General features: G+C 48.7%; 1 protein-coding gene across 1 annotated transcript in view; it reads left to right on the top strand.

Annotated features, from left to right (window-relative positions):
- Positions 1-11,526, top strand: part of mst1rb (macrophage stimulating 1 receptor b) — a 142,120-nt gene that overhangs the window by 20,388 nt on the left and 110,206 nt on the right. The window lies entirely within an intron of this gene.

Genomic DNA, 11,526 nt, shown 5'->3' with positions numbered 1-11,526 from the left:
CAGAGTACGTGCCTAATCTCAAGGAATTCCACACAACCTACTACCTCTGAGTCTGTGCTCATAGAATATGTGCGCTGTTACATCTCTTATCAGTTTGGAGTGGTTTAAATAACTTCTTATTCATTCATGGATGTGGGTGTCACTTTAATTGCCCATCCCTAATTGCCCTTGAACTGAGTGGCTTGCTAGGCCATTTCAGAGTAAACTGTATTGCTGTAGATCTGTGGTCATCACATGTAGGCAGATTTCCTTCCCTAAAAGACATGAGTGAACCCAATTGGATTTTATGAAGCAACTATTAATTCCAGATTTTTTTTTTGAATTCAAATTTCACCATCTGCCATGGTGGGATTCGAACGTTGGCAGCCAGAGTTTTAACTCAGCTCTGTGGATTACTAGTCAAGTGATATAGAGGCAGACATACGTAGAGCTATGTCCTGCACTATAACCCCGCTATCAAGAAAAGAATTTGCTTTGGTTTCATCTGGCTTGGGATCCATTAATGGGACGGCACGGTGGCACAGTGGTTAGCACTGCTGCTTCACAGTGTGAGGGTCCTGGGTTTGATTCTGGCCTCGGGTCACTGTCTGTGTGGAGTCTGCACGTTCTCCCCGTGTCTGCTTGGGTTTCCTCTGGGTGCTCTGGTTTCGTCCCTCAGTCCAAAGATGTGCAGGTTATGTTGATAGGCCGTGCTAAATTGCCAGGGGGAATTAGCGGGGTAAATATGTGGGGTTACGGGAATAGGGCCTGGGTGGGATTGTGGCCAAGTGGCCTCCTTCTGCACTGTAGGGACTCAATGAAAAGATATGAATCTCCTTATGCTTAACTGATTGCACAAAACAACTTCTAATGTATTTGAAAGCCTACAAGACATAACCAATCCATTTACTTGGCACTGGTATGGATAGAATTTGAATTGAGGCCCCTGTCTGTGGAACTCTTCCCCAGAGAGTGATGGAGGCCATGTAATATCTTTTAAGCGGAGACAGATGGATTCTTTATGAATAAGGGAGTCAAAGGATATCGGAAGTAAAGATGGGAAAGAGGCCATGAACCGACCTGCCATAATCTTATGGAATGGTGGAGCAGGCCCGAGGGGCCAAATGGCCTACTCCCTATTCCTTGTTCGTATGTTTGTATGATCTCTGGCATTTCAAGAGAAACTTTCAAGAGAAAACCCACTTCAGCCACTGTGGAAACCTTAATCAAGTTGCTATCCACAAGGGTTGTCGTCTTCATTGCAAAACCTTTGTCACATTTTCCCCCAAGATTTTCTCTTGTAATGTTGAGCAGTTTTTAAAAACGTTTTGCTGTTCTAGTTTGGATTTGGAAAGATTGGCAAATGTGCAGCCTGCCCGTGACTATTAAACCGCTGACTCATTCTCCCTTATCTCAGCGGTGAACAGACTTAAACAAATGAGGGCAGTCTGGGCCAATACGTCCGCTCCAATCCCCTGACTACCACCCCCTGGTATGTGAGCTGTACAAGTCCCGCTGGATGTCCTGACCTGTACGACTCATACCCAGAATGGATCGAGAAGCGCAGACGTCGAACCTTGAGCTCTCTGGCTCTCACCTTGGGACGTTTCACCGTGTTACTGGGGCTATATGAACTCCAGTTGTTGTCATCACCTCAGTGGGTTGGTCGGCTGGATGGGACAGGGGCAGGTAGTATTTAACCCTGATAAGTGCAAGGCGATGCACTTTGGGAGAGGAAACAAGACGAGGGAGTATTTAATGAATGTCAGGATGCTGGGAAACTCAGAGGAACAGATCTTAAAAATCATAGAAACCCTACAGTACAAAGAGAGGCCACTCGGCCCATTGAGTCTGCACTGACCACAATCCCACCCTACACATACATCCCTACATGTTTTAACCCTTAATCCCTCTAACCTACATATCTCAGGACACTAAGGGGCAATTTAAGCATGGCCAATCAACCTAACCCGCACATCTTTGGACCCAAGTATCTTGGGGTACTTATTCACAGATCTCTGAAGTTGGCAAAGCAGGTGACTAGGATAGTTAAGAAATCATATGGGATATTCGCTTTTATCAGTCATGACATAGAGAATAAGAGCAATGCGGTAATGTTGGAGTTGTACTGAGCGTTGGTTAGGCCATAGTTCTGGTCCTCTCACTATTGGAAGCATGCGATAGCGCGAGACTTTTCAGTGTAGGGCCTATGATAAAAACAGCTTGGCTTTGTTTAGTGAATGACTGTGTCTGAAATGGAACACCCTATGTTGTCAAAGGACATTTTTTGCCTGCTAATCTTGAGCACTGAAAATATTTTGGAGCATTTCACCAATCTGCACTCGAGACGTTGCTGAAATGTCTGGGCTATGCACACAATTTCCTTTTAAGGCTTTCAAACAAATATGCGATCTAGGGCACGAGGTTCATTCGAGTAAAGCTCACTCCAAGTGTAAGACAATGTTTGTGTTTTACAAGCCTCCCACTCAACAAGACCACTGAGGCCACATGTACTAATCCATTCCTTTTCCCACAAAGCTGCCCTCCAGAAGTGAATTATGTTGTCAGTAGTTGCGAAGATCTGGCTGTGTTTGTTTGTAGTTCATCCTGCGAAGGAATCATAGAATCCCTACAGTGCAGAAGGAGGCCACCGGCTACAATCCCACCCAGGCCCTATTCCCGTAACCCCATGCCTTTGCCTTAGCTGGTCCCCCTGACACTAAGGGGCAATTTAGCATTGCCAATTCACCTAACCCGCACATCTTTGTAAGACACGGGATCTTTCGTCCCCTCTGAGGGCAGAAACAGAGTTGGATGGGATCAGAAATTAGCGGCATTGACTGTTGATGCCAGTTGCCGGACCCCTAGTCCCCAGGACTGTCAGTGTGGCTGGTTCGAGGCCCAGGAAGGCTCCTTCAGAGCCTCGTTAATGGTAAGCAAAGGAGGATTTTCCAATTGGCCTCCAGTTTCCCAATGCCTGGAGCTGGGCACCCAACAATAGGCCTGGAGGTGGTGGGGTGCCAGTTCCTCAAACAGGCTTATAGGCCATCACTCCCTGTCTGAGAGGGATTGCAGTCAAAGACCACCCTGTAGGACCACCACCTCCTGCCCCTTAGTGGTCAACTGGCTGCTTTTTCCATTATTTAATTGCATTTTTAAAATAAATGCTGAGAGAGAACCTCCATTTTGAAATACCCCCTCAGATACTTACCCCCTCCGGCTGGAAGATCTCTGATTGGACCTCCAGCTTCAAGAACCTACCCTTCACCTTTAATTGGACAAAAATCCCGTCTCCATACCAAATAATGGCCACCTTGGTCAAATTCTCAAAGAATGAGAGTTTCCCCTCTGGGGGTACGTTTAAGACCTGGTTATGTAGGCCGGGATTTTCTGGTTCTGTCCTCCAGGGTTGGAGGGGGGGGGGACAGTAAATTCCTGCGCAAAGTCAATGGACTTTTGGCTGGTCCGTCAAAAGTTCTGTCCACCCCCCCCGCCACCCGACTTCCCGCGACCAATCCTGCCAGAAGCCACAGTTCCTGTTTCCCACTCTCAAAGTAAAAATGGAGCCTTGGGTTTGCGTATATCTGTTGGAGGTTCGTTTAGATTAGATGTTGCCGGGGGCGGGGGTGTGGGTTGGGGGGTGTGGGAGGGGGGAGATCATGGGAAATGGGTGTGGTGTCCAGGGGGGCTGGGGGTGGCGAATGGGCTTTCGACATCTCTGATGGTGCAGCACCGTCCCAGTACGGCAGTGCGGTACCAACCCTGATTATTACGCTGAGGTGGCGAGTCCAGCCCAACCCCACAACTCAGATGAGAGTGTGAGCAAGGCATGGTTGATTAGAAACAATTACATGAGTCAGTCCAGACATCTATCTATTCATCAGTGTTGTATAGCGACGCACAGATACAGGTGAACTAATGTTCTTGTGAACCAGCTCCCTGTCTGGGCACCAACCTGTGTTTACAGACTGACTTTTACTTTCTCCTCTGCTCTATTTCAATCCAAGAGGCCTGGTTTTTAAAGTTTATTTATTGGTTACAAGTAAAGTTTACATTAACGTTGCAATGAAGTCACTGTGAAATTCCCCCAGTCACCACACTCCGATGCCTGTTCGGGTCAATGCACCTAACCAGCACGTCTTTCAGACTGTAGGAGGAAAGCGGGGCACCCGGAGGAAACCCACGCAGACACAAGGAGAATGTCCAAACTCCACACACACAGTGACCCAAGCTGGGAATTGAACCCTTGACCCTGGCGCTGTGAAGCAGCAGTGCTAACCGCTGTGCCACCGTTTTAGACTCTGTTAGGGCTGGTAATGATGGTAGAAGGGCATTAAAAATAGCACCGCTGGGCTGTGTGCCCAGCCCTGGCATGCTGGCACCACCCTGTCCCCTAAATTGGATGGTAAGCCTGCCTTCTGGTCACTTATTTGTCACTCTGGGGGAAATTATGAGTGATGGATCGCATGGCCTCCTTCTGTACAGTAGGGTTTCCAAAGGGTGGCACGGTGGCACAGTGGTTAGCACTGCTGCCACACAGCACCAGGGACCCAGGTTTGATTCCCGCCTTGGCTCACTATCTGTGTGTAATCTGCACGTTCTCCCTGTGTCTGCGTGGGTTTCCACCAGGTGCTCCAGTTTCCTCCCACTTTCCAAAGATGTGTGGATAGGTGGATTGGCCATGCTAAATTGCCTTCAGGGGGCCTAGCTAGGGTAAATGCATGGGGTTATGGGGATAGGACTTGGGTAGGATGCAGGCTCGATGGGCCGAATGGCCTCATTCTGCACTATAGGGATTCTGTGATTCTATAACTTCCCACAGTGCGAGTTTCTGACTCATTTAATCAGCCTGACTTTGGAGGTGAGTAACCCGCAGGGAAAATCCTGTCCCAGATTTCAGAAATGTTATAGAATCCTACAGTGCAGAAGGAGGCCTTTCAGCCCATCAAGTCTGTGCCTACTACTATCCCATCCAGGCCTATCCCTGTAATCCCACATATTTACCCTGTTCATCCTCTATGCTAAGGGGCTATCCAGCATGGCCAATCCACCTAACCCACACATCTTTGGACTGTGGGAGGAAACCAGAGTACCCGGAAGAAACCCAAACTGACACGGGGAGAGCATGCAAACTTCACACAGACAGTGACCCATATGAATGTAAGACCATTAGATATAGGAGCAGAATTAGGCCACTCGGCCCATCGAGTCTGCTCCGCCATTCAATCATGGCTGATATTTTTCTCATCCTCATTCTTCTGCCTTTTCCCCATAACCCCTGATCCCCTTATTAATCAAGAACCTATCTATCTCTGTCTTAAAGACACTCAATGACCTGGCCTCCACAGCCTTCTGCGGCAAAGAGTTCCACAGATTCACCACTCTCTGGCTGAAGAAATTCCTCCTCATCTCTGTTTTAAAGGATCACCCCTTTTAGCCTGAGGTTGTGCCCTCTGGTTCTAGTTTCTCCTACCAGTGGAAACATCCTCCCCGTGTCCACCCTATCCAGGCCTCACAGTGTCCTGTAAGTTTCAAAAAGATCCCTCTTCACCCTTCTAAACTCCAACGAGTACATCCCCGCTCTTGTATTCCAAGCTGGCAATTGAACCCGGGTGTCTAGCGCTGTCAGGCAGCGGTGCTAACCCCAATGTCCTCTGCCTTACCTTCCCATCCCATTCCTAGGGGAAGTAGCCATGTTTGGAATTGGGATAGATCAGTGACGCAGGTGTGTTTGTCATGCTTTCACTATTGTTGGTGTAAGGTGTTGCCAATTCGGTCGCTAAGGTAACAAAGAGCTCTTGTGCAGACAGGACTGCAATAAATCATCGTGGACTAGACTGTGTCTCATCATTGAGGTAACAAACAGGAAAGTCAGCAGCTTGGAATCTGAAGGGCGGGTCTTATCCAGCACCTGTACGTGGGAATCCCGGAGCTTTGACAATTCAGCCTCAAATCCCAGCTGATAACCTGGTTTGACTATTTGTATTTCCCGTTGACTTGATTCCAAATGGGATGAGATCAATTGGAAGGCCACCATGAGAGATGTTTATATCCCGGCTCTCCGAATCTCAGGATTGCCCCAAAGTGTTTTGCGGCCAACGAAATGGTCCCATTGGCCGCAAAACGCTTCGAGAGAGAGCCAACCGGTGGTGATTTAACCCGAGGGTCATGCGAGGGGCAAGGTTGAGAGGGCGGGGGCTTCATGAATAATCTCAGCCGGCACGGGAATTGAACCTGCGCTCTTTGCGTCGTGAACCAGCTGTCCACGCAGCTGAGCTGGTTATGGCCGGTAAAGTCATTGTGAGGTGCGGTCTCGGTTGTAATGTGGGAAAGGCCACCTCCAAGCTGCCTGGTAGGTCGGTTGAAAAAGATCTGCGGAAGGTTACAGAATTAGGACTGTCGTGACCCGAGGGAGAGGAGGGATTGTAGAAGTGTGTCTCCATTATGATGATTGGAACTCTGAGGTGAAATCTGTTGTCAGATTGGACTCCTGTGTGAATAAAGAGCAGCGTACTGAGGAATTGTGTAGCCTATAGGCTGACACATTGGTCTAGGGAATGATGTGCGTGGTTGTGTAAAACATTTCTTTGTTATATTGACTATTTAAATTGATTTTATCATTTCCCTTTGCATGTTTAACTTACTCCATTCTGATTTGTTTTTTTTTTAAAAGTTTATTTATTAATGTCACAAGTAGGATTACATTAACACTACAATGAAGTTACTGTGAAAATGCCCTAGTCGCCACACTCTGGTGCCTGTTTGGCTACGCTGAGGGAGAATTTATCATGGCCAACTGGCACGTCTTTTGGACTGAGGGAGGAAACCCACGCAGACATGGGGAGAAGGTGCAGACTCCGTACAGTGAGTGACCCAAGCTGGGAATTGAACCTGGATCCCTGGCGCTGTGTTAAAGTAAAAGTTTCCAATAGGGAAATCTTGCTGATTTTTTTATCTTCTTATGGGGGTGGTTTGGTTGCTTTAGTTTTTAATCACTCCTCTCCCCCCTGCCCCATAGGGATTGTAACAAGTACAAGAACATTTCTGCTCTCATGTTGTTCCTGATCTTCTGATGTACTTGGCTGCAGCTGAAGTTTGCGCTGATAGCATCAGGTCCAAATCCCTGAGGCTCTGTGGCCCTTTTACAGCTCGTGAAGAATCAAAACTCGAGCCCTGAAGTTTTCCATTCTACTCATCGACCGCAGCATTGCGAGGTTAACTGGATACGACCTCCAGACATTGGTCAGGCGTGAAGTGTGTATTTTGTTAGCATCGATTGAGATTATCTGATGTCCTCTTGACACTTATTCAGCTATAAGGAAGCAAGGGCTATTATTTCTAAACTTTAACAGGATGTGGGAGTCGCTGGCTTTGGGCCAGCGTTTGTTGTCCTTTCAAGCCAGTGAAGCACCTTCTGCAATTGTAGTGTCTGTTGTAATGTAGGGTTTGAAAATATAGCTGTCCTTTCAGTGCGCTTGTTACAGAGATTGAGCGTGTTTTTCAAAAGTACAACACACGTGTTGAGATACCTTTGGCGAGATTGTAAGAATGGGCCTAACATCAAGAGGAAGCCTGCCGGGGACAAATATTGGCCCTGCAAGGCTTGTTTCTGTATCGTCCTCCAGCCCTCCAACCCTCCCTATCACTGTATCCTCCTTCAGCCCTCCAACCCTCCCTATCACTGTATCCTCCTTCAGCCCTCCAACCCTCCCTATCACTGTATCCTCCTCCAGCCCTCCAACCCTCCCTATCACTGTATCCTCCTCCAGCCCTCCAACCCTCCCTATCACTGTATCCTCCTCCAGCCCTCCAACCCTCCCTATCACTGTATCCTCCTCCAGCCCTCCAACCCTCCCTATCACTGTATCCTCCTCCAGCCCTCCAACCCTCCCTATCACTGTATCCTCCTTCAGCCCTCCAACCCTCCCTATCACTGTATCCTCCTCCAGCCCTCCAACCCTCCCTATCACTGTATCCTCCTCCAGCCCTCCAACCCTCCCTATCACTGTATCCTCCTCCAGCCCTCCAACCCTCCCTATCACTGTATCCTCCTTCAGCCCTACAACCCTCCCTATCACTGTATCCTCCTCCAGCCCTACAACCCGCTCTACCTCTGCAACCTCCTTCAGCCCTACAATCCTTCCCATATCTGAAACTTCCTCCAGCCCTACAACCCTCCCTATCACCGTATCCTCCCCCGCCTCTACAACCCTCCCTAACTCTGTAACCTTCTCCAGCCCTACAATCTTCCCCATATCTGTAACCTCCTCCAGCACTATAACCCTCCCTATCTCTGTAACCTCCTCCAGCCCTACAACCCTCCCTATCTCTGTAACTTCCTCCAGCCCTACAATCCTCCCCATATCTGTAACCTCCTCCAGCCCTACAACCCTCCCTATCTCTGTAACTTCCTCCAGCCCTACAATCCTCCCCATATCTGTAACCTCCTCCAGCCCTACAACCCTCCCTATCTCTGTAACCTCCTCCAGCCCTACAACCCTCCCTATCCCTGTAACCTCCTCCAGCCCCTACAACCCTCCCTATCTCTGTAACCTCCTCCAGCCCTACAACCCTCCCTATCCCTGTAACCTCCTCCAGCCCCTACAACCCTCCCTATCTCTGTAACCTCCTCCAGCCCTACAACCCTCCCTATCTCTGTAACCTCCTCCAGCCCCTACAACACTCCTGATTCTGTAACCTCTTCCAGACCTTAAAACTGTCCTTAGCCCTGCAACCTCCTCCAGCCCTACAACCCTCCTTTTTTCTGCAACCTCCTCCAGACCTTACGACATTCCAAGCATCGCTGTGCTCCTCTGATTCTTCCAGCATCCAATTTTAATTGGTCCCAACCTTGGCGACCGTGCCGTTGGTTGCTGCGGCCTAACACCCAGCTCTGTAACCTCCCCCCCTCTTGCCAGCCTTCTCTCCCACTGTCAGACAGACCTTAGAAACTACAGGGTTGGATTTAACTAACCCCGCCAGCAATGTGAGAGGAACAGCAAAATCCCGGCCTACCTCTTTCTCTGGGCTTCCGCCATTTGTTATCCTGATAGCTCCTTCTGTGGCTGGGTGCCAAATTCTGATCGATAATGCTCTTGTAAAGTGGCTTGGGACGTTTTATTACAATAAAGGTACGATGTAAATGCAAATTGTTATTGCCCGTTGACTGAGACTTTCCCAGCTCTGAGAGATCAGCCATGATCTTATTGAATGGCGGGGCAGGCTCGAAGGGCTGGATGGCCTACTCCTGCTCCTATTTCTTATGTTCTTAGAAGCCGCTTGAATGCGATGATCTTCAGCAATGAAGATATGGAAAATTACTTTGATTGTAGGAGGAGGGGCCACAGATTCAAAACGATAAGTTCAAGTAGTCAAATTTAGAATTGATGTATCAGGGCTGATCTCTGTAGCCCTGTCTGTCCCTACGATGGGCGGTGGGTGAGTGGAATCGGCTGCCGTCGGTGGTGGTGGAGGCAAATTCGATAGGGTCTTTTAAGAGACTTCTGGATGAGTACATGGGACTTAATAGGATTGAGGGTAAGAGGTAAGCCTAGTTGGTAGAGATATGATCGGCGCAACTTGTGGGCCGAAGGGCCTGTTTGTGCTGTAGTTTTTCTATGATTCTATAACCCTGGGTGACATCTCCAACTCTAGCCCGCTGTGAATCCACTGTTTCCATTTCTTCATCGCTGGTGGTCTGTCTTCAGTTGCCAAGGCCCCAAAGTTCTGAATTATCCCCCCAAACCCCCATGCCCACCTTCCTCCCCCTTTTAAAATGCTTCTTAAGACCTGACTCAGTGGTAAAGCTTGTGACTGAACACCTTAACAGCAAAATACTGCAGATGCTGGAAATCAGAAATAAGAACAGAAAATCTCGGCAGGTCTGGCAGTGTTTGTGGAGAGAGATTCAATAAAAAATATCTGGAATTAAGAATGATGACCGTGAAACCGTTGTCGATTATTGGTAAAACCCATCTGGTTCGCTGATGTCCTTTAGAGAAGGAAATCTGCCGTCCTTACCTTGCCTGGCCTACATGTAACTGCAGAGCACAGTGGTTAGCACTGCTGCCTCACAGCTCCAGGGACCTGGGTTTGATTCCCAGCTTGGGTCACTGTCTGTGTAAAGTTTGCATGTTCTCTCAGTGTCTGCGTGGGTTTCCACCGGGTGCTCCAGGTTCCTCCCACAGTCTGAAAGATGGGCTGGTTAGGTGTATTGGCCATGCTAAATTCTCCCTCAGTGCACCCAAACAGGTGCCAGAGTGCGGCGACTGAGGGATTTTCCCAGTACCTTCATTGCAGTGTGAATGTAATCCTACGAGTGACACTCATAAATAAAAGTTAAGCTTGAACAATGTGGTTGAGTCTCAACTGCCCTCGGGCAACTAGGGATTGGCAATAAATGCTGGCTGGCCAACGACGCCCTGTCCCATGAATGAACAAAAAGAAATTAATTCAGTAAAGTACTGTTATGTGGGAGGATCAGAGCTTTGACAGTCACCACAACACAAATCTGGAATTAAAAGCCTAATGACGATGATGAAACTGTTGTTAATAGCGGTTTGAAAAAGAAACCCCATCTGGTTCACTAATGTCCTTTAGGGAAGGAAACCTGCTGCCCTTACCTGGCCTATCTGTGAGTCCAGAGCCACAGCAATGTGGCTGACTCTCAACTACCCTCCAAGGGCAACTAAGGATGGGCAATAAATGCTGGCCAGCCAGTGACCCCCATGTCCCATGAATGAATTAAAATCGGATTGGCGGTTGGTGACTAGTGGAGTGCCCCAGGGGTCGGTGCTGGGGCCTCAGCTTTTTACCATTTATATAGATGATCTGGAGGAGGGAACCGAGTGCAGGGTGTTGAAATTTGCTGATGACACCAAGATTGGGGGAAAGGCAAATTGTGCGGAGGGTGTGGAGAGTCTGCAGAAGGATCTAGATAGGCTGGGCGAATGGGCCAGGAAATGGCAAATGGAATTTAATGTTGGCAAATGTGAGGTGGTCCACTTTGGTAGGAAGAATGGTAGGAAGGACTATTACTTACGTGGCGAAAAACTGCAGCAGGCGACGGTGCAGAGGGACCTCGGGGTCCTTGTGCATGAGTCGCAAAAACCCAGCTTGCAGGTGCAGCAGGTGGTCAGGAAGGCGAATGGGATGCTGGCCTTCATAGCGAGGGGGATTGAATATAAAAGTAGGGAGGTCTTGCTGCAGCTGTATAGGGCATTGGTGAGGCCGCAGCTGGAGTACTGTGTGCAGTTTTGGGCGCCGCACCTGCACAAGGATATTTTGGCCCTGGAGGGAGTGCAGAGGAGGTTTACTAGGCTGATACCGGAGTTGAGGGGATTGAGCTATGAGGAGAGGCTGAATAAACTAGGCTTGTACTCGTTAGAGTTTAGAAGAATGAGGGGAGATCTCATTGAGACGTATAAGATGATGAATGGGATGGATAGGATAGAGGTGGAGAGACTCTTCCCGCTCAGAAAGGACAGTAGGACTAGGGGGCACAGCCTCAAGATAAAGGGGAGGCGGTTTAGAACGGAGTTGAGGAGG

Source organism: Carcharhinus amblyrhynchos, chromosome 3 (genome assembly GCF_965287045.1).
Source record: "Carcharhinus amblyrhynchos chromosome 3, sCarAmb.v2.hapA, whole genome shotgun sequence".
In the NCBI taxonomy this organism is placed as follows: domain Eukaryota; kingdom Metazoa; phylum Chordata; class Chondrichthyes; order Carcharhiniformes; family Carcharhinidae; genus Carcharhinus; species Carcharhinus amblyrhynchos.
The sequence above is the reverse complement of the archived record's forward strand: the minus strand, read 5'-3'. Positions and strand labels throughout refer to the sequence as shown.